Below are 24,414 nucleotides of genomic sequence, written 5' to 3' on the forward strand. Positions count from 1 at the left end.
ACAGAAAAGGAAACCTGGTGAGAGTTGCTTCTCAAAGTTTCACTCTCTTCCACAATTCACTTTCTTTAATTTTCAGATTTTTCAGATAGCTTTTAATAAACATTTATTTAGCCAAATTTTAGTTGTGATTAGTGGAAGAGATGTGCTCCAAGGGCTTACACTGCTGTAGTGAAACCTGAACCCCTCCTATCTACTAAGCTTTAAATTGGTATGATTTTAAGTTTCTGTTATTGAGTTTTTATTTTCAGAAACACTAACTGGTACTTTCTAAAATCTTCAGTGACACTTTCTGTAATTTCTTTCAGAAATGTTCAAACTTTTCCTTTATTTTACATGCAGTTACTATGGTTTTATTTTTTTAAATAATATACATTCATTCATTTCAGTATTTGAAGTGTTCACATATATATTTCTCCTGACTGGCATTTCAGTTTCTACACAGGCGTTATTCCTTGTTTTCTAGTGTTCCATATATCATTGAGACTGTATTAGTCATTTCAAAATCTATTTGTAGAGGGTTTGCCAAACCACCTCTGCTGTACTCACAAAGGCGTTTGCAGTCTAGAACTGCTTTAAAGCAATGTGATGGCTTGAGCTTCCTTGAGTTTTTGAGAACATACAAACACAGGCTGTAAATCTGCATGATAACTGTTTTAATTCTGGTTCTTGCTTCCACTGAGGTGTATAATTTTGGATTTCTCCCTCGTCGTGTGATGAGTTGAATCCTCAGCATGGACTGTGGAATTTGATTTACATCCCGTTCATCTTAGGCGCTCATCAGAACCAGAGTTCCAACTTGCTGAGATTTGCAAATGCCTCTTAGAAAAAAAACGAAAAGGAGGAGAGTTTCAGTGTTCAGTTGGGTTCCATTTCCTTTTTAGTTGACGTTAGTATAGTTTGATCTCAGTATTTATTTTAGTCTTTTGGTGCTAAGATATTTTAATAGTTTATCCAGCATGTTTAATTTTTTTCATTACTAAAATTGTTCTAATAATTGTGACACCCATTAGCAGACGTAAGAAGCCTAAGTAGCTTTAAACTTAGATTTTTAACCTTTCTGGGATTTATTCTTTCTATTTTATGAAGTCTGTTTATGAGACATTTTTTAAAATAAATAGCCAGTTATCTCAATATTATTCTTTTGTTTTTCCATTTTTTTTTTTTTTTTTTTTACACAACATATGCCTATGTATACAAAAGTCTTTTTCTGAACTTCTACTCTCTGAAATTGCTGTATTTTAGGTTTCTATATCAGGACTGTTCTCTTTAAATTACTACCACTTTATAGTATTTTAATATGTATTTAGTCAAGATCCTCTCCTAATTTTTATCTATTAAACTTTACTTGGCTTTAATTCTTCTTAATAAATTTTAGAAGTAAGTTTTAGAGTTTCCTAGAGTTGAATTTAAATTAGACTTTTAGATTTAGAGAGACATACTATCTTTGCAATATCGAGTGTTCCATATATAAATATATCAGCATTATCTAGCTTTATTTTAGTTTTTACATGGTTGTTGTTCCATCATCTTAAGGTTATTAAAAGTAATAAATGCTATCAGCAATTTTGTTCATGTCTTTGGGGAAATGTATTTATGAATATAAATTTTTCTTGTGTATAAATAGACATGGACTTGCTGAATTACTTGTTACATATAAAACTTTAGCAGATACTACCAAACTGTTTTCCAAAGAGGTTAAATAAATGTACACCCCATCAGTTTATTTTAAGTTTCAATTGTGTCACATTTCAGTGACACTGGTATTGTCTGCCTTTTCCATTGTAGCTGTTCTGGTGGGTGTGTAGTTGTTTGTATTTTCATTTGTATTTCTATGTTGACTAATAATGTTGAGCACCTTTTCACATGCCTACTTACCATTTGAGTATCACTTTGTGTGAAATGTCTGGTAAAGATTTTTATCAATTGGGGTAAGGAGGTTACATCTTTTCTTTACCAACTTTTACGCATTTTGGGAAAAAAGTCAGATGTGTATATCTTACTCTTTGGAAATTTTTCACGCCGTTTATACTGTCACTTCTAAAAATAAAATTTATTACTATATCTAATTTTCATTTTACTTTTACTAAAGGAGATTTTGGTGTAATGTTTAAGAACGTTTTACCTACCTCAAGATAATTATTACCCTCTTGTTTCTTCTAGAAGCATTAATTAATTCACCTGTCACCTATGTATAATCCATTAGAAGTTTATTATTTTCCATATAAATAACCAATTTACCTGGCACCATTTAACGAATAGATGCTAGGTTTCTACAGTCCTAAATCAGATGCAGGTATATGTGTGTGTGTTTCTTTCTTTGCTTTCTATTATGTTCCATCGATATGCCTTGTGCCTTGTTTTCTCTTGATAAGTTTTATATTGATAATTTTTACAATCTAAACACTTATGTTTCCCAGAAACTTTAGTGAGAGTGTACTGAATTTATTAACGGCTATGGTCTAAGTATGTCCCCCAAAATTCATGTGATGGAAACTCCATTCCCAATGTAACAGTCTTGGAAGTCAGGGCCTTTGAAAATTATTTAGATCATAAGGTCCCAACCCCCATGGGTGGATTAATGCCATGATAAAAGGGCTTGATGGAGAAAGTTAGGTCCTTTTGAACCCCTTCTGTCTCCTCCATCATGTGAGGACACAGCATTCTTTCCTTCCAGAGGATGCAGCAATAAGGTGTCAACTTGGAAGCAATTAATAGCCCTCTCCAGACAACCAACCTGCTGACACCTTGATCTTGGATTTTCTACCCTTCAGAACAGTGAGAACATAAATTTCTGTTGTTTATAAGTTACTCAGTTTCCAGTATTTTGTTATAGCAGTACAAATGGACTATGACATCACTCAATTTGAGAAAATAAACATTTTTATGATATTGAGACTTTCTATCCATGAAAGGACATCACTTTATCACTTTGAATTTATTTAAGTATCTAATTGTACTAAATATTATTTTATAGGTTTTAGTGTAAATGTTTTGAAGATGTTTTGTTAGATTTATAATTAACTTTTTTTTTTTTTGAAACAGAGTTTAACTCTGTTGCCCAGGTGGGAGTGCAGTGGTTCTCTTGCAGCTCACTGCAACCTCCACCTCCCAGGCTCAAGTGAGTCTCCTGCCTCAGCCTCCCAAGTAGCTGGGATTACAGGCGCCCAACACCACACCTGGCTAGTTTTTGTATTTTCAGTAGAGACAGGGTTTCAGCATGTTGGCCAGGCTGGGCTGGAACTCCTGACCTCAAGTGATCCACCCACCTTGGCCTCCCAAAGTGCTGGTATTAGAGGTGTGAGCCACAACCATGCCTGGCCCAACATTTTTTATGTGTGAGATAAATACTACCTTTTTTCTCTGTTTAGAGTTTTCCATTTGTTGCTTCTATATAGAACCATAATTTATTTTTGCATTCAGTTGGATCATTTAATCTGTATCATCTATATCTATATCATCTATACTTATATCTATACTATTCTCTTTTTCAAATACCATTCTATTCATTATCTATCTATATCTGTATCCTCATTCATTCATTCAGTTCTTTATTTTGGCTTTTTGCACTAAAACCTCTACTAAAGTGCTGAATAGAAATGATTTCAGGCATCATCTTCCTATTTCTTATCTCTGGAGGACACATTTCAGTACTTCATCATTAATGATGATGTTCATTAAAGATACGGATGATGTTCATTAAAGATACGGCAAATACTTTTTTTCACATGAGAAATCATGTATCAGAATGTTATAGTTATTCAGAATCTTCAGAATGTTATAGTTATTTGAAATGTCTTATCTTGTTAATACTAGCCAGGGTATTTTCTTATCTTAGACATTGAAGGTTTTGAACATATAGAATACAGTTATTTAATATTGCCTGTTAATTATGAATCCATGTAAGCCTAGTTAGTTCAAAACTGTTGATTTTTCATCTCGTTTTGGGTTATGTCTCTGAATCTTCATGAACATTGTAATTATTTTTCTTTTTCTTTCTTTTTTTTTTTTTTTTTTTGAGACAGAGTTTTGCTCTTCTTGCCCAGGCTGGAGTGCAATGCAGATCTCAGCTCACCGTAACCTCTGCCTCCTGGGTCAAGTGATTCTCCTGCCTCAGCCTCCTGAGTACCTGGGATTACAGGCATGAGCCATTACACCCGGCTAATTTTGTATTTTTAGTAGAGACGGGTTTCACCATGTTGGTCAGGCTGGTCTCAAACTCCTGACCTCAGGTGATCCACCCACCTCAGCCTCCCAAAGTGCTGGGATTACAAGTGTGAGCCACTGTGCCTGGCCTACCTTGTAATTTTTTACTGGATGTCAGACATTGTTAATTTTACCTTATTTAATGGAAAGTGTGTGTGTGTGTGTGTGTGTGTGTGTGTATTTTTCAGCCTTGTTCTGAGATCCAGTTATTTGAAAACACTTTATTCCTTCAAGACTTGCTTTTGAGATTTGTTAGATAAGACAATCACAGTGTTCAATGTGTTCGATCCAGGAATACTTTCATTCTCCACAATTTAAGTAAGATCCTTCTTAGCACTTTACAGGGTCCCTCTTGAATTATGAGATTTTCACTCCAGCTGATGGGAACAGGCACTATCTCCCAGCTCTAGCTGAGTGCTGGGCACAGTTTCCTCTAAGTATTTTGTGTAGTTTCTGCCCCAGCTTAGGTTAGTTTCCTCATACACATAGTGCGTGGTACCCTGAGGAATACTCGTGGGGAATCTTTGGAATGTCTTTGGAGTTCCCTCTGTATGGATCTCTGTCCTCCCTGATACTGCATCTCCTTAGTTTCCCAGGACTCTTAGCTCCATCCTAAACTCAGAGAACTCCCTATGCCCCACCTGAAATCCTCTTTATACAATACAGATTGGAACTCCTCTTCATGCAGTAAGCCTGTCAATCTTAGGGCTCACTTCATTTCTTTTTCCTTTTCTTCAGCGACCCTGTCATTCATGTGCTAATGTTCATTCTTGAAAATTGTTATTTTGTAAATATTGTCTAGTTTTTTTGGATTGTTACAGGTGCAGTATTAAATCTGGTCTCTGTTACTCTGTCTTGGTCAAAGGTTTAATTCTTCGTCTCTTACTATCTTTTGTTATTTTCATTTATAGCTTATTTCAACCATTGCAGTGAATAATTGCATGCAGGGATGTAATTCTTTTGAAGCTATGTTTACGCCACCATATTATAAGTTTGGGTAAATGCTTCAACTGCACTTGAAAATTGTGCATTCTGTCAAAATTGGGTAAATTGATATTTAAATATTGGTTGGTCCAAGTTTATTAAACGTTTTTAGCTTTGCCATATCCTACTAATTTTTGTTGATTTTTCTATTTGCTATTGAAAAGAGGTATGTTAAAGTATGTCACCATGATTGTCAATTTTCTATTTCATCTTTATTCCTTCAGTTTTTAAATTCTCATTAACCTATGCTATTAGGTGTACATTTAAGATATATAATTGTGGTATCTTCCTGATGGAAATCCCCTTAAACTTTATGAAATATACCTTTTACCTTTAATAAAGCATATTGCCTAGATGTCTGCTTTTTCTAATGTTAATGTTAGAAAACTACATTAGCTTGCTTTTGGCTATTTTGGCATGGTTTTTGGGTTTTACTCTCATTAAGGATAGATGGCATGGGCGTTTCTGCAATAGAACTGGAAGTCAGAAGTGAACACAAGTGACATGTGCCCTCTAGTGGACAGAAGACGGTAAAAACCAAACCAAACCAAACCAAACCAAACCAAACCAAACCAAACCAAACCAAACCAAACCAAACCAAACCAAACCTACAGTTTGCCCTCCATAACTGTGAGTTCCTCATCTGGAGATTCAACTAACTGTGAATCAAAAATATTTTAAAAAGTAAAAAATAAAAAAAACACAATGCAATAATAAAAATAATGCAAATAAAAAATACAGAATAACAACTATTTACATAGTATTTACGGTGTCTTCGGTTTTTGCTTTGAAGACAGGTTCTCACTCTGTAGCCCAAGTTGGAGTGCAGTGTTGCAGTCACGGCTCACTGTATACTCCATCTCCCAGGCTCAAGGGATCCTCCCACTTAGCCTACTGAGTAGCTGAGATTACAGACAGAAAACACTGTGCCTGGCTATTTTTGTTTTTTAATTTTTGTAGAGATGAGATCTTGCTATGTTGCTTAGACCGTTCTTGAACTCCTGGGCTCAAGCAATCCTCCTGCCTTCAGCCTCACAAAGTGCTGGGATTATAGGCATAAGCCACTGCACCCGGCCTGTATTAATTATAAGTAATCTAGAGATGATTTAAACTATATGTGAGGATGTGCATAGATTATGTGCAAATATTACACCATTTTATATAAGGGAATTGAGCAAGCAAGGGATCTTGGAACCAGTCCCACTCATGGATACCAAGGGAAACGGATATTTAAATAAAAGCTTATGTGAATAGTAATTAAGCCCACACCTAATTATTTTCTCACCAAATTGCAATTTGCATTCAGAGACTGGTTTGTCATATGTGTATGTCTCCCAGAAGAGATGTTATAGTAATTAAATAGGATAAGTATAAACCCAAATTCTCTAGGCCTTTTAGGTTTTTGATACTGTCACATTAACAGTCACTCACATTTTACTTTTCTTATTTCCTTTTCCCTATTCTCCTCTATAATTAACTTGTTTGAAAGTTTTTAATGAAACCCCAGAGGCTCTTCCTGTGCATTTACAAACAAGTCTGATCCTTCTATGAGTGTCACCATGCCATTTCTAGAGTAACTGTCCACCATTTCTCACCAAGATTCATGACTTTTGCCAATAACCAGACACCATAACTGATTTATCAGGTTTTATCAGATTTCACAGTGACATCAGAACTTCAATAAGTGAAAATAATGCATATCTCCATATTGCATGCCATATATTGTCTCTAAATAAAGGGTAATTGAACCTGTACCTAACATAACACTTATGCTTCTGATTACAGTCTCTCTCTACTGGGATCCATCAATATGCTCAGCCAGAGACCAGCTTCTTGTTTCTATGGCTTGTAATCTTTGTCTTCTCCCCCAAACCAATCATCTAGGTACTAAACTTTCTCTTTATTTCAAAGCAAAAGTATACATGAAATATACCTCTCTTTGAAATAACTTATGATCTTACCAGGTATATTTAAGTTGGTCTGGGCAAAGAGAAGGATTCCTATAATACCATCTATGTAAAGTATCTACCACAATGTGTGAAAAAAATAATGCTTATTGCATCTGTATTAATTTTTTAGGACTGCTGTTGACAAATGATTACAAACATGGTGGCTGAAAATAGCAGAAATTTATTTTCTCACAGTTCTAAGGCCAGAAGTTCAAAATCAAGGTGTCAGCACTCCCTAAGAAGGCTCTAGAAGAAAACCCTCTTCCAGCTTCTGGTGGTTCCAGGCTTTGCTTGATTTGTGGCTGCTTAACTCCAGTCTAACTTGATCTTCCCATGACCTTCTCTTTTCCTCCTGTGAATCACCTCTGTATATCTCTTATAAAGACATTTGTCATTGTATTTAGGGCTCATCTCAATATTTCATGATGATCTCATCTTGAGACCCTTAACTTAATTATGTCTGCAAAGACCTTTTTTTCAAATAAAGCTACATTCACAGGTTCTGGTCATTAGGTCTTGGACATAAACATATCTTTTTGGAGGCCATGATTCAACTCACTATCCCATTCATTCTCTCTCTCCCTCTCTCTCTCTCTCTCTCTCTCTCTCTCTCTCTCTCTCTCTCTCTCTCTTTCTCAATCATCTATCATATCATCATCTACCTATCTAATATCTGTTTATTTCTCTCTATCTCTCTCCTCCCTGCATGTCCTTTCTGCTAGCAATTGTCGTCATATGCTAAAATGTTAAATGCATTTACCTCTGGTTGCTGGAATTGTGAGTGATTTCTTCTCCAGTTACTGTATAGTGCTATCTCCATTTTGTAAAACAAATATGCACTACGTTCACAATAAAAATAAAGAAAAGAAATTCAATAAATACAAAGTACCATGATCTTTTAAGCAGTAAGACATATCTTCAAAAGCTTCAATATAAAGAGTATTAGCTGTTTAACCCAGGAAAGTTTCACAAGTTTTGCTTGTTTGTGATAGCAAATACAAAAGCGAATAGTTTAGGGTTTGTGGTCTCACTCTAATGATCCACAGGCAAAGTGTTTCTTTATTTATTCTCTCAATAAAGAAAGCAAAGCATCTGGTCATAATTTCAGCTTCAGATGACTAAATATTAATTATTTTGCTCATCCAAAACAGATAGTACTCATTTTATTTTCTTAATTAAATACTATAATTATTAGATTTTAGAGAACAGATGTCTAAAGAAAATAATCATAATTTATTATTAAAAAAATCTATGGTATTGGACAATGGTAGAATATTTATGCATTTTCTTAGCTGGAGATAATGTTCACTGGGTCTCTCTTTTGATCTAGCCACAATGTATTTTTTTTTATATTGTCTGAGTATAGGTATAAGTAAGGTTAATATTACTATAGGGACTTTAGTAAGCTATTGAAATACCATTTGTTTAAAACTTAAATATGTACACCTACAGTTTAAAAACACACAAAAAGCTGAAATTTGATTCAAAAGTAAATTTATTCAATAGAACTATCAATTGTGACTGGGTATTAGAAACAAACAATTTTTTCTGCTGGCATCTGACCAGCCCATTCTTCTTTTATGTCTTCCACGCATTCAGCTTGAAAGATTCAAGAGCTGTGTTTTCACTAAATAATTCTCCTCTGAGACATATTTGATTGGAGAAGGACCAGACAATCACATTAAGCCATTTTGTAACTATCTTTGGCAAGTGTTTAGATTCATGGTACAAGGATGATAGTCAGTATTTACTGTTCACTTACAGTAATATGAAAATTTAAAAGCTATAGGGTCACAATTTTCTGCCCTGTAAATAGAAAAAAATATAATATCTATGCGTTGGAGAACATTTCAGTCACTTTCAATGTATATTGATATTTAATTTGATGCCTGCCGTTTAGTCTTTCATGTAACCTGGCTGCCACTGTTATCTTTTGTACTGTGTTTGCAGTTTAGATTATTTTTACCATGTATATGCATTAGTTCTGCAAAATAAATATGTAATATTGTTAAATAAAATTTTTTAATACAACATATTTTTATCTTCATTTGATTCTCTTTCCATGATTTACTTTGGTTAGTTAATTTGCTATCTTTTAAAATATTTTAAATATTTATGCCTAAAAGTTCACTCACAATTCCAGCAATCAGAGGTAAATATTTAAATATTTACTAAGAACCAAGTACTATAGGTTGGTGCAAAAGTAATTGAGGTTTTTGCCGTTACTTTTAAAACCTCAATTACTAGTATTTTAGGCCTGCAGAGTCCAACTGTGAACAACTAAGCTCCTTGGTCTAGTGAAGTTTATTTTCTAGAGAAAAACAAAGACAACATAATTTTGAAAATTGACATCATACTGAGTGCTAGGAAGAAAATAAATCAGAGTCAGGTGGATGCCTCTCAAAGTAACAAGTGAGCAGACACTTAGTGAGAAAATGAGCCACATGTATATTATTGAACCTCATGGGGCAAGATAAATCATGTAGGTTTTACTCTAAGTGAGAAAGTAGACCAGTGCAAAAGTAAGCAATATAGTCTGAAATATATTATAAAACCATCACGCTTTACATACTGAGGGACAGTAGACTATAGAAGGCAAAAGTAGAAGTAGCAATCTTGAGAGACCTGTCAAGAGATTCTTGCAGAAGTCCAGATGAGAAAAGGTGGCTTGAACTGTGAGGGTAGAAGTGGAATAGTGGGAGTTGCTTGTGTTTGGTATTTATCTTGAAAATAAGTTACATAATTTTAAAATTTAGTATGCAGTGTTCTAGAGACTAAATGTGCCCATTCCAAATTCATATGCTGAAACCTAATCCCCTGTGTGAGGGTATTTGGAGGCAGGTTATTTTGAAGGTCATTAGGTCATGTGGGCCATCCCCTCATGAATGGAATAGTTCTCGTATGAAAGAGGCCCCAAAGAGATCTTTTCCTCTCTGCCTTGTGAAGACAGAACAAAAACATGACCATCTATGAACCAGGAAACAGGCTCTCACCAGATGTTAAATCTGCTGGTACTTTGATCTTGGACTTCCCCAACCACAGAAGTGTGAAAAATAAGTTTCTGTTATTTATAAGCTATTCAGCCTATGGAGTTTGTTATAGCAGCCCACACAAAGACACGGTGTGAAAGAAATTGAGGAGTCAGAGTTGACACCAGAGTTGATGTTGAAGGTGGAGGAGATTTCAAGATGAGGAAACATATGAGGAACATATAAATATCTTACTTTCTGGTATTGTCATATATTTGTGACTTACAAGTACCACAATCAGACCTCTTCCACATTGCAGGATTAGATTCTTATATGATTTATCATATATTGATATGGCAATTTAAAAAGATGCACCAGAAGACCATTGCTCCATTCTTGAAGCTAGGTGCCCAAGAGTCCCATTTGTACTTTGTAATTCACATTTTCCCAGTCCCACTTTATGTGTTTATTCACTGCCTTATATTATTTTTGTGTGATTTCCTTATCAACAATACCTATCTCTATCTTCTATTAATATATAAAGGCTAGAGCACATTATTGGAGTCAGTTCATATTGCTTAAATAAATTAATTAATATATTTTCAATTAAATTCCTGATACATTAATATTGTTTTAAAATTTCCATTTGGTTGGACAGATTATCATTTAGTTTTTGCTATTTTTTTCTCAGTATGACAAGAAAACTTGTTGTGTTTGCCTTTTAATATTTAATGAGTGTAATTGAGTTTTGCAATTGATACGTATGTTCTTGTAAATGAAATATATACTCTTGTGTCTATTATTTGATTTTCTTTAGATATTTTCCAAGTTTACTATATTTATTACTTTATTTAGCCAAGGAATATTTTATTAATGTGGGTATATAGTAGGCATATATATTTATGGGTTACATTAGATATTTTGACACAGGCACGCAATGCGTAATAATCACATTAGGGTAAATGGGATATCTATTCCCCTCAAATATTTAGCCTTTGTGTTATAAACAATCTTGTTATACTCTTTTAGTTATTTTTAAATGTACAATTAAATTATTTTTTGACTATAATCACCCTATTGTGCTAGGAAATACTGAGTATTATTCATTCTTTCTAACTATTTTTTGTACTCATTATCCATACCCACTTTCCTCCACACCCAACCAGTACACTTTCCAGCCATTGGTAATCATACTTCTACTCTCTATATCCATTACTTCTATTATTTTAATTTTAGCTCCCACAAATAATTGAAAACATGTTATGTTTGTCTTTTTGTACCTGGCTTATTTCACTTAATATGATTGCCTCAAGTATCACCCATCTCTTGTTGCAAATGACGGGATCCCATTCTTTCTTGTGGCTGAACAAATACTCCATTGTGTATATGTACCACATTTTCTTTATTCACTCATCCATTGATGAACACTTAAGTTGCTTACAAATCTTGCCTATTGTGAATAGTGCTGCAGTAAACATGGGAGTACAGATCTCTCTTCGATATACTGGTTTCCTTTCTTTTGGGTATATACCTAGTAGTGAGATTGCTGAATTGTATGGTAGCTCTATTTTTAGGTTTTTGAGGAATGTCCAAACTGTTTTCCATAGTGGTTGTACTAATTTGCATTCCCAAGAACAGTACACAAGGGTTCTCTTTTCTCCACATCCTCGCCAGCATTTGTTACTGCCTGACTTTTAGATAAAAGCCATGACTGGAGTGAGATGATATCTCATTGTAGATTCGATTTGCATTTCTCTAATGATCAATAATGTCGAGCAGCTTCTTAAAAAAAAAGAGAAAATTGTTTCAACTAAAGTAACTTTTATTATGAAAAAATTTCAAACAGATACAAATGAAGAAAATGGTATAATCACCAGCTCACCTCTCCCAGGTACCAACGATCTAGATTAAACAGCTATCCACATTTGCCTTTCAGATTTCATCTCCCCTATCCTCTCTTTTTTGTTGTTGGAATATTTAAAACCACATCCCAGGTATCACTTTATCTTATCTGAAAACACTTCAGTATAAAACTCTAGGCCAGCCGCCGTGCGTGGCTCACGCCTGTAATCCCACAACTTTGGGATACCAATGCGGGTAGATCACTTGAGGTCAGGAGTTCAAGACCAGCCTGACCAACGTGGCGAAGCCCCCTCTCTACAAAAAATTAGCTGGGTATGGTGGTGGGCGCCTGTAATCCCAGTTACTCAGGAGGCCAAGGCAGGAGAATCTCTTGAACCTGGGAGGTAGAGGTTGTGGTGAGCTGAGACCATGCCACTGCACTTCAGCTTGGGCAAAAAAGTGAGACTTCATCTCAAAACAAACAAACAAACAAACACCTCTGAGAGATACGACTTAAAAGGAATAACCATAATACTGTTATCACTTTCAGTAGGTTTAAAATAATTTCTCAGTACTATCTAGCATTCAGTTCTGTTCAGTTTTCTTCATTTGCCTCGAAAATGTCTTTTTACTTTTGGTCCATTTGAATCAAGATCAAAACAAAGTTTTCAATTGATTGGTATATCTTTAAATTCTTCTTGAAGGTGTAACCTAAATATAACTTTTAAAATGTATCTTACTTAAAATTATACTCTGCCTATTTTAAAAAATATCTCTGTTAAGATATAATTCACATACTGTTGCAGGCTGAAAAATGATCCTTCTTCTCCCCAAGATATCAGATCCAAATCCCTGAGACAAGTACAAAAATGCAAGAAATCTAACCAGTAAAAGATGAAGCTTGAAGATGTTTACCAAGTGTCTAATCTAGATTGAATCAAAGTCTTTTGCAATCATTGCTTAAAAATACTTTTTCTTCTCGTTGTATATCACATTTATTGCAAGTAGACAATATGTTATTTTGAAAATCCATCTTTTCTGAGGCAAAAGATTTCGAGATTGAGAATCTTAACTTAATGGTCTGTTAAAATATAGATTATTTAGTGTCCAATCTTCATGACATTAAAATATTCTTAAAGTTTTTATAACAATAAATAGTATTTTTGTTCTGCAATGTAAAAACTATGCTTGAATGTACTAATTTAGTTTTAGAGATTTTTTAAGTTAATTTTAGCTTGGGAAAGTCATTTAAATATCTCCACCTTTGTTTTCGTATCCTTTCTTTGGACCACTCTGATGAATTTAGAGCCCCTTGACCATTGGTTGTTTTTAAATGCGTAAGTCTCAGATGTCTCTGTTGCAACAACAACAACAACAAAATGGAAAATTATGCCAGAAGACAGTTATTGGCAAACTACTACATGACTTTATGGTTTAAAACTGATAAATGGACACATGAGAACATTGAATAAGAATACCTATAACTAATAAGAAACATGGATTACAAGGCCCTGGAGGTGTTACTAAAATGAAAATCTTTTAAATTCTTAACTAACCTGCTATGGTAGCTTCTTTTAGTCATAGTGTATTTGGTTTAACCATTTTAACATCTCTATTCAGCAGTTTTAATCAATATTTTAGTTAAATATGTAAACACAAATTTCTGTAAAATATGTATAGTTTTTTATTTTTCTGTCAAGAGTACATAAAATTTTTTTATAAATATGACTTTATAAAATGTAGGTAGGATATACTTACAACTAGCTGTTAGGAAATAGCATAGTAGAAAAGATGGAGGAATATAACTTTTAAACTAAAACTATGATTAATTGAAAATCTAGCAGGGAAAACCAGTCTTGATTATGCTATCACATAATTTTACTTCTCAACTTGTCTATAAATTGGAACTCTAAATAATGTAGTGGAAAATGAAAACTGAAAATAATAATTCCTAAATTATTTAGAACAGTAATTTTGTCTTCATTCTCTGCATTGCTTATATGATTTTGTTTCCAAATAAACTCTGAAGCTAAAAGTTAGCCTGTTGAAATTCCTTGTGACAATGAATCATTCTCAATTGGTAGCAAAGAGATAATTTTGGAACATTTGTGTTTAGCACCTGCATTACATTAAAGACAAAAATCATAATGAGTGATAGCCAAAAATGAGAACCAAGAAATAACTGTTTCCTTTTCTGCTTACCTTACTTTATTTCCCTACGTCCTATACATTTTATACATATTTTAATTGTTTGCCACTAAAATATAACTTCCCTGGAGACTGGGTATTTGCTGTGTTCCCTTTTTTATTCCAAGTGACAAAACAGTGCCTAGAATATGATTTTAAAAATCACACATATCTGAAACACTAGGTATCAAGTTGTGAGTTTAAAATAATATTTCCTCCCTAAACAATTAAATCATTTCCTATAAATGTGGATTCACACTTTTGTCCAGCATTTTAAAACTGATATTTCTAAATTTTGTATAAACTTGGCTTGAGAAAAAAGAAAATGTCCAGCACTTTAAAATGGATTTTTCTAAATTCTGTATAAACTTGGCTTGAGGAAAAGATGAAAGAGGTACGTATTGGGAGACAACCTGCTTAGTGTTTCTTAAACCAAATTACAATATCTTCCTCTATCCCCTTACATTTTTTTACTTACATCTCAAAATCTATCCTATTTTATACCTGCCAACATTGAAGCTAGGGTGCCTTTTTGGTTCTGGCTGACACACCTTCTCCTTCCTACAGCGTTTTTTTTTTTTTTTTTTTTTAATTTAATTTAATTTTTTTTTCTCTGTCTCTTCTGTATTCCCACGTCTCTTAATCTGTTTGCTCCATTCACAGGTTTCTGATCTCATTTCTATTTCACAGAAATAGAAGTGGTTCTTCCATCAATGGCAAACTCCAGGTCATATAATCATTACCTATTACTTGTTTGTTTTAACCCATCCTTTAACTTGGGAATCCAAAAAACATAACAGTGTTCACTTTGGAATCACATAGACTAAAACTGAAGCGGTACAGTGAAGATTAGAATATCTATCCCCTGTGCAAGAATGACAGATTTGTAAGACACTTTCTATTTTTCAAATAAGCATATAAAACGATGTTAAACACCATACATCATTAAAGAATTGCAGATTAAAGCAATGAGATATCACTGCACACTCATTAGAATAACTAACAACCAAAACACTAACAGCACTAAATGTTGGCAAACATGTGGAACAATAGACGCTCTCTTTAGTTGCTGGTGGGAATCTAAATGGTACAGCACCTTTGGAAGACAATTTGACAATTTCTTATAACACTAAACATACTCTTACTATACGATCCAGCAATGGTACACTTTGATATTTGCCCAACTGGATTGAAAATTACATCCACAAAAAAATCTGCACACATATGCTTATGGAAGTTTTATTCATAATTGTCAAAATTTGGATGCAAGCAAGATGCTCTTTAATAGGTGAATGGATACATAAACTCTGGTATATTCTATAATGGAATATATTCAATACTAAAAAGAAATGAGCAACCAAGCCATAAAAAGATATAAACAAAACTTAAATGCATATTACTATGTGAAAGAAGCCAATCTGGAAAAGCTACATACTATATAATTACATCAATATGACATTCCAAAAAAGACAAAAGTATAGAGACTAAAAGGATCAGTGGTTGCCTGGAGAGGGAGCAGGGAGGAATGAATAGGTGGAGCCCAGTGGACTTTAAAGGTAGTGAAACTCTTCTGTATGATACTATAATGGGGGATACCTGTCATTATATATTTCTCAAAACCCATGAAATACACAACAAGAGTGCATCCTAATGTAAACTATGGAGTTTGAGCGATAATGCCATGTCAGTGTTGGTTCAATTCTTGTAACTAATGTAGTACCCTGGTGTGAGGTATTGATGGCAGAGGAAGCTGTGTGTGTCAGGGAGAGAATATAGGAGAACTCTCTGTACTTTCCATTCAATTTTGCTGTGAAGATAAAACTTTAAAAAATCTATTTTTTGGGGGCGGAGCAAGATGGCCGAATAGGAACAACTCCAGTCTCCAACTCCCAGCGCGAGCGACACAGAAGACCGGTGATTTCTGCATTTTCAACTGAGGTACTGGGGTCATCTCACTAGGGAGTGCCGGACAATCGGTGCTGGTCAGCTGCTGCAGCTTGACCAGCGAGAGCTGAAGCAGGGCGAGGCATCGCCTCACCTGGAAGCGCAAGGGGGAAGGGGATCCGTTTTCCTAGCCAGGGGAACTGAGACACACAACACCTGGAAAATCGGGTAACTCCCACCCCAATACTGCGCTGTAAGCATACAGGCATTCCAGGAGAATATATCCCACACCTGGCCGGGAGGGTCCCACGCCCACGAAGCCTCCCTCACTGCTAACACAGCAGTCTGCCGCGATCTATCCTCAAGGCAGCAGCGAGGCTGGGGGAGGGGCGCCCGCCATTGCTGAGGCTTAAGTAGGTAAACAAAGCCGCTGGGAAGCTCGAACTGGGTGGAGCTCACAGCAGCTCAAGGAAGCCTGCCTGTCTCTGTAGTCTCCACCTCTGGGGACAGCGCACAGCTGAAGACCAACAGGGGAAGTAGCAGGAGCCGGTGCAGACGCGAACGACTCTGTCTGACAGCTTTGGGGAGAGCCGCGGATCTCCCAACGCGGAGGTTGAGATCTGAGAACGGACAGACTGCCTGCTCAGGTGTGTCCCTGACCCCTGAGTAGCCTAGCTGGGAGAAATCCCCCACTAGGGGCAGTCTGACACCCCACACCTCACAGGGTGGAGTACACCCCTGAGAGGACACTTCCAAAGGAAGAATCAGACAGGTACACTCGCTGTTCAGCAATATTCTATCTTCGGCAACCTCTGCTGCTGATACCCAGGCAAACAGGGTCTGGAGTGGACCTCAAGCAATCTCCAACAGACCAACAGAGAGTCCTTCTGACTGTCAGAAGGAAAACTATCAAACAGGAAGGACACCTATACCAAAACCCCATCAGTTCGTCACCACCATCAAAGACCAGAGACAGATAAAACCACAAAGATGGGGAAGAAGCAGGGCAGAAAAGCTGGAAATTCAAAAAATAAGAGCGCATCTCCACCTGCAAAGGAGCGCAGCCCATCACCAGCAACGGATCAAAGCTGGTCAGAGAATGACTTGGACGAGAGGAGAGAAGAAGGCTTCAGTCCATCAAACTTATCAGAGCTAAAGGAGGAATTACGTACCCAGCGCAAAGAAACTAAAAATCTTGAAAAAAGAGTGGAAGAATTGACAGCTAGACTCATTAATGCAGAGAAGATCATAAACGAAATGACAGAGATGAAAACCATGACACGAGAAATACGTGACAAATGCACAAGCTTCAGTAACCGACTCGATCAACTGGAAGAAAGAGTATCAGCGATTGAAGATCAAATGAATGAAATGAAGCGAGAAGAGAAACCAAAAGAAAAAAGAAGAAAAAGAAATGAGCAAAGCCTGCAAGAAGTATGGGATTACGTAAAAAGACCAAATCTACGCCTGATTGGGATGCCTGAAAGTGAGGGGGAAAATGGAACCAAGTTGGAAAACACTCTTCAGGAAATCATCCAGGAGAACTTCCCCAACCTAGTAGGGCAGGCCAACATTCAAATTCAGGAAATACAGAGAACACCACAAAGATACTCCTCCAGAAGAGCAACTCCAAGACACATAATTGCCAGATTCACCAAAGTTGAAATGAAGGAAAAAATCTTAAGGGCAGCCAGAGAGAAAGGTCGGGTCACCCACAAAGGGAAGCCCATCAGACTAACAGCAGATCTCTCGGCAGAAACTCTACAAGCCAGAAGAGAGTGGGGGCCAATATTCAACGTTCTTAAAGAAAAGAATTTTCAACCCAGAATTTCATATCCAGCCAAACTAAGTTTCATAAGTGAAGGAGAAATAAAATCCTTTACAGATAAGCAAATGCTTAGAGATTTTGTCACCACCAGGCCTGCCTTACAAGAGACCCTGAAGGAAGCCCTAAACATGGAAAGGAACAACCGGTACCAGCCATCGCAAAAACTTGGCAAAATGTAAAGACCATCGAGGCTAGGAAGAAACTGCATCAACTAACGAGCAAACTAGCCAGTTAATATCATAATGGCAGGATCAAGTTCACACATAACAATATTAACCTTAAATGTTAATGGACTAAATGCTCCAATTAAAAGACACAGACTGGCAAACTGGATAAAGAGTCAAGACCCATCAGTCTGCTGTATTCAGGAGACCCATCTCACATGCAGAGACATACATAGGCTCAAAATAAAGGGATGGAGGAAGATCTACCAAGCAAATGGAGAACAAAAAAAAGCAGGGGTTGCAATCCTAGTCTCTGATAAAACAGACTTTAAACCATCAAAGATCAAAAGAGACAAAGAAGGCCATTACATAATGGTAAAGGGATCAATTCAACAGGAAGAGCTAACTCTCCTAAATATATATGCACCCAATACAGGAGCACCCAGATTCATAAAGCAAGTCCTTAGAGACTTACAAAGAGACTTAGACTCCCATACAATAATAATGGGGGACTTCAACACTCCGCTGTCAACATTAGACAGATCAACGAGACAGAAAGTTAACAAGGATATCCAGGAATTGAACTCATCTCTGCACCAAGCGGACCTAATAGACATCTATAGAACTCTCCACCCCAAATCAACAGAATATACATTCTTCTCAGCACCACATCGCACTGATTCCAAAATTGACCACATAATTGGAAGTAAAGCACTCCTCAGCAAATGTAAAAGAACAGAAATTATAACAAACTGTCTCTCAGACCACAGTGCAATCAAACTAGAACTCAGGACTAAGAAACTCAATGAAAACCGCTCAACTACATGGAAACTGAACAACCTGCTCCTGAATGACTACTGGGTACATAACGAAATGAAAGCGGAAATAAAGATGTTCTTTGAAACCAATGAGAACAAAGATACAACATACCAGAATCTCTGGGACACATTTAAAGCAGTGTGTAGAGGGAAATTTATAGCACTAAATGCCCACAAGAGAAAGCAGGAAAGATCTAAAATTGACACTCTAACATCACAATTAAAAGAACTAGAGAGGCAAGAGCAATCACATTCAAAAGCTAGCAGAAGGCAAGAAATAACTAAGATCAGAGCAGAACTGAAGGAGATAGAGACACAAAAAACCCTCCAAAAAATCAATGAATCCAGGAGTTGGTTTTTTGAAAAGATCAACAAAATTGACAGACCGCTAGCAAGGCTAATAAAGAAAAAAAGAGAGAGGAATCAAATAGATGCAATAAAAAATGATAAAGGGGATATCACCACTGACCCCACAGAAATACAAACTACCATCAGAGAATACTATAAACGCCTCTACGCAAATCAACTAGAAAATCTAGAAGAAATGGATAATTTCCTGGACACTTACACTCTCCCAAGGCTAAACCAGGAAGAAGTTGAATCCCTGAATAGACCAATAGCAGGCTCTGAAATTGAGGCAACAATTAATAGCCTACCCACCAAAAAAAGTCCAGGACCAGATGGATTCACAGCTGAATTCTACCAGAGGTACAAGGAGGAGCTGGTACCATTCCTTCTGAAACTATTCCAATCAATAGAAAAAGAGGGAATCCTCCCTAACTCATTTTATGAGGCCAACATCATCCTGATACCAAAGCCTGGCAGAGACACAACAAAAAAAGAGAATTTTAGACCAATATCCCTGATGAACATTGATGCAAAAATCCTCAATAAAATACTGGCAAACCGGATTCAGCAGCACATCAAAAAGCTTATCCACCATGATCAAGTGGGCTTCATCCCTGGGATGCAAGGCTGGTTCAACATTCGCAAATCAATAAACGTAATCCAGCATATAAACAGAACCAAAGACAAGAACCACATGATTGTCTCAATAGATGCAGAAAAGGCTTTTGACAAAATTCAACAGCCCTTCATGCTAAAAACGCTCAATAAATTCGGTATTGATGGAACGTACCTCAAAATAATAAGAGCTATTTATGACAAACCCACAGCTAATATCATACTGAATGGGCAAAAACTGGAAAAATTCCCTTTGAAAACTGGCACAAGACAGGGATGCCCTCTCTCACCACTCCTATTCAACATAGTGTTGGAAGTTCTGGCTAGGGCAATCAGGCAAGAGAAAGAAATCAAGGGTATCCAGTTAGGAAAAGAAGAAGTCAAATTGTCCCTGTTTGCAGATGACATGATTGTATATTTAGAAAACCCCATCGTCTCAGCCCAAAATCTCCTTAAGCTGATAAGCAACTTCAGCAAAGTCTCAGGATACAAAATTAATGTGCAAAAATCACAAGCATTCTTATACACCAGCAACAGACAAGCAGAGAGCCAAATCAGGAATGAACTTCCATTCACAATTGCTTCAAAGAGAATAAAATACCTAGGAATCCAGCTTACAAGGGATGTAAAGGACCTCTTCAAGGAGAACTACAAACCACTGCTCAGTGAAATCAAAGAGGACACAAACAAATGGAAGAACATACCATGCTCATGGATCGGAAGAATCAATATCGTGAAAATGGCCATACTCCCCAAGGTTATTTATAGATTCAATGCCATCCCCATCAAGCTACCAATGAGTTTCTTCACAGAATTGGAAAAAACTGCTTTAAAGTTCATATGGAACCAAAAAAGAGCCCGCATTGCCAAGACAATCCTAAGTCAAAAGGACAAAGCTGGAGGCGTCACGCTACCTGACTTCAAACTATACTACAAGGCTACAGTAACCAAAACAGCATGGTACTGGTACCAAAACAGAGATATAGACCAATGGAACAGAACAGAGTCCTCAGAAATAATACCGCACATCTACAGCCATCTGATCTTTGACAAACCTGAGAGAAACAAGAAATGGGGAAAGGATTCCCTATTTAATAAATGGTGCTGGGAAAATTGGCTAGCCATAAGTAGAAAGCTGAAACTGGATCCTTTCCTTACCCCTTATACGAAGATTAATTCAAGATGGATTAGAGACTTAAATGTTAGACCTAATACCATAAAAACCCTAGAAGAAAATCTAGGTAGTACCATTCAGGACATAGGCATGGGCAAGGACTTCATGTCTAAAACACCAAAAGCAACGGCAGCAAAAGCCATAATTGACAAATGGGATCTAATTAAACTAAAGAGCTTTTGCACAGCAAAAGAAACTACCATCAGAGTGAACAGGCAACCTACAGAATGGGAGAAAATTTTTGCAACCTACTCATCTGACAAAGGGCTAATATCCAGAATCTACAAAGAACTCAAACAAATATACGAGAAAAAAACAAACAACCCCATCAAAAAGTGGGGAAAGGATATGAACAGACATTTCTCAAAAGAAGATATTCATACAGCCAACAGACACATGAAAAAATGCTCATCATCACTGGCCATCAGAGAAATGCAAATCAAAACCACAATGAGATACCATCTCACACCAGTTAGAATGGCAATCATTAAGAAGTCAGGAAACAACAGGTGTTGGAGAGGATGTGGAGAAATAGGAACACTTTTACACTGTTGGTGGGATTGTAAACTAGTTCAACCATTATGGAAAAGAGTATGGCAATTCCTCAAGGATCTAGAACTAGATGTACCATATGACCCAGCCATCCCACTACTGGGTATATACCCAAAGGATTATAAATTAGTCTACTACAAAGACACATGTACACGTATGTTTATTGCGGCACTATTCACAATAGCAAAGACTTGGAATCAACCCAAATGTCCATCTGTGACAGACTGGATTAAGAAAATGTGGCACATATACACCATGGAATACTATGCAGCCATAAAAAGGGATGAGTTTGCGTCCTTTGTAGGGACATGGATGCAGCTGGAAACCATCATTCTTAGCAAACTATCACAAGAAGAGAAAACCAAACACCGCATGTTCTCACTCATAGGTGGGAACTGAACAATGAGATCACTTGGACTCGGGAAGGGGAACATCACACACTGGGGTCTATCATGGGGAGGGGGGAGGGGGGAGGAGGGAGGGATTGCATTGGGGAGTTATACATGATATAAATGATGAATTGATGGGTGCTGACGAGTTGATGGGTGCAGCACACCAACATGGCATAAGTATACATATGTAACAAACCTGCACGTTATGCACATGTACCCTAGAACTTAAAGTATAATAAAAAAAAAAAAAAAAAAAAAAATCTATTTTTTAGAAGAAAAGACAGAGAAGGTACTTTTCTCTATTGACATTTTGAACTAGACACAATTTGATGACGGGACTTTAAATCACTGTTTAAAAGAATCCTCTCTCCTTCTAACTTAAATCTATGATTAAAGTAGTTGAACTATTTTTTTTAAATTATACTTTAAGTTTTAAGGTACTTGCGCACAACGTACAGGTTTGTTACATATGCTGTGTTGGTGCACGAACTGTTTTTTAAAGGAACAATTTGTGTATTAATTATAACCAGACAGACGACGTGGACTGAACAAATGTGCAATTTCAAATCAACCTGTGCATGACATGGAAGATTTTTTGGCTGTCACAAACAAACTATGCTAAAGTTTTAGGATACCACAACCTCTGCACTTAAAATGAGAAAGTCATTATAAGTGAGGAATATTAAAATGTTACAAATGATATCTAAACTACAAAAAAATCATTGAAAAATTTTATCACACATTAACCATGATCTTTGCCAAAAATGGTGATTCACAGACAAAATTCAGTTTACATATTTATTAATTTATGTATTTATTTATAATTTACACTGGATGTAGTATTTCTAACTGGATTTGAAATTCTTTACAATGAAAGTATTCTGAAGCTCATCAATGATCTTCCCACTTCCTATTTTCTCCCTCCTTTCATCCTGCCTCGCACATTAACAAATCACCTGGTACGTGAAAGCACCTGAATGACAACTATCCCCTGATCTAATCTTCCTTATAACAATTGCATTCTAAACTATTGAAAAGTTAATGTTCTAACAAATCATTGGCAACCAAAATCAACTAAAAATAAAAGCAATGAAAACTTTTGTAAGTGACATCAGTAAAAGTGATAGAGTAGGAAACTCCAAAACGAGTAAAGAAACTGGGAAAAGCTTTCAGAATTGACTATACCAGAACTCTTCAGATTCATAGAAGTTTCCAACAACGAGGTGAATGCTTAATCAAGGTAGAGAAAATAATCTGAATAAGAGAGTTTTATAATAATGTTATCTTACTCTGATCCAAAACTAGTCTTGAGTTCAGAAGTAGTTTTGCAGACAACAACCCACTTCTACTATACTTTTCTAACGCCAAATAAAGCAAAACAGACTATATTCTTAAAGAATGGTAATTGTTTCTCTTGATCTGTCTGGGAACTCTTCAAAGGACCTGTATTTATCCCACTTGGAACTCTACTAGTGATGAAGCAGCTAGTGAGACAGTATTTGTCAAATATATGTAAAAGAAAGTGTATTAGCTACTGCTGCCTGTGGAAAGGAATAAATGTTGAAGAAAAAATAGACAAACCAAAAGCTTAGAATGAAGGACTTGAGAATGAATGATTTGAGGTAAAATATATATGTATTTTTCTATATATATTTATATATATAATATATGGGTATGTATATATATACACACATATATTAATTTATATATACATATATTTATATATATGTATACATATATGCAAATGATCTTCCATATATCCCAAGAATCAAAAAAGCCATGACATGCCAAGGGCTGGGTGCATGCTCAAAAAAACTTAAAAAGCCTTAAAAAAACTTAAAAAGATCTCTCCTCTGTTAAACCTTCAGATTCTGCACAAGCAAGAAGAGAAGGCTAAAACAAAATTATAGACTGCTTGTCTGAGAGTTGAAAGCATACCTCAACTTACCCACAGAGCCAATATACAATGACGGGAAGATTTTGTGTGGTTTTGAGTATTTTAGAAAACCTCTGTTGAATCACTTGTTGATCACTAAGCTAATGGAACATAGATTTTAGTGGTTGCATACAACAAATAATACAAACTATAGAAACAAAGTTCAAAAAAGTCACCAATGGCCAGGCATGGTGGCTTATACCTGTAATCCCAGTATTTTGGGAGGCCGAGGCAGGCAGATCACTTGAGGTCAGGAGTTCTAGACCAACCTAGCCAACATAGTGAAACTCCGGCTCTACTGAAAATACAAAAATTAGCCAGGTGTGGTAACATGTGCCTGACTCAGGAGGCTTAGGCAAGAGAATTGCTTGACCTGGGAGGCTGAGGTTACAGTGAGTTGAGATTGTGCCGCTGCACTCCAACCATCCAGCCTGGGGAATAGAGCAAAACTCCATCTCAAAAAAAGAAAAAAAGTCACCAATGAACAAGAACACAAGAAGCAGCAACCACAAACCCTGAAGGGGGGGAAGAATCTGATTTCCAAAGCTTCCAAATTATAATATTTAAAA

The 24,414-nt window shown here is 36.2% G+C and overlaps 1 non-coding gene across 1 annotated transcript; it reads left to right on the forward strand.

The window, feature by feature from the left end:
• The first annotated feature begins 14,933 nt into the window (after window positions 1-14,933).
• LOC115896110 lies at window positions 14,934-15,040 on the forward strand. The gene has a single exon (XR_004056080.1). It is a non-coding gene; the product is annotated as a U6 spliceosomal RNA (small nuclear RNA).
• The last annotated feature ends 9,374 nt before the right edge of the window (window positions 15,041-24,414 follow it).

The sequence above is a fragment of the Rhinopithecus roxellana genome, chromosome 2 (assembly GCF_007565055.1).
Source record: "Rhinopithecus roxellana isolate Shanxi Qingling chromosome 2, ASM756505v1, whole genome shotgun sequence".
Lineage (NCBI taxonomy): Eukaryota > Metazoa > Chordata > Mammalia > Primates > Cercopithecidae > Rhinopithecus > Rhinopithecus roxellana.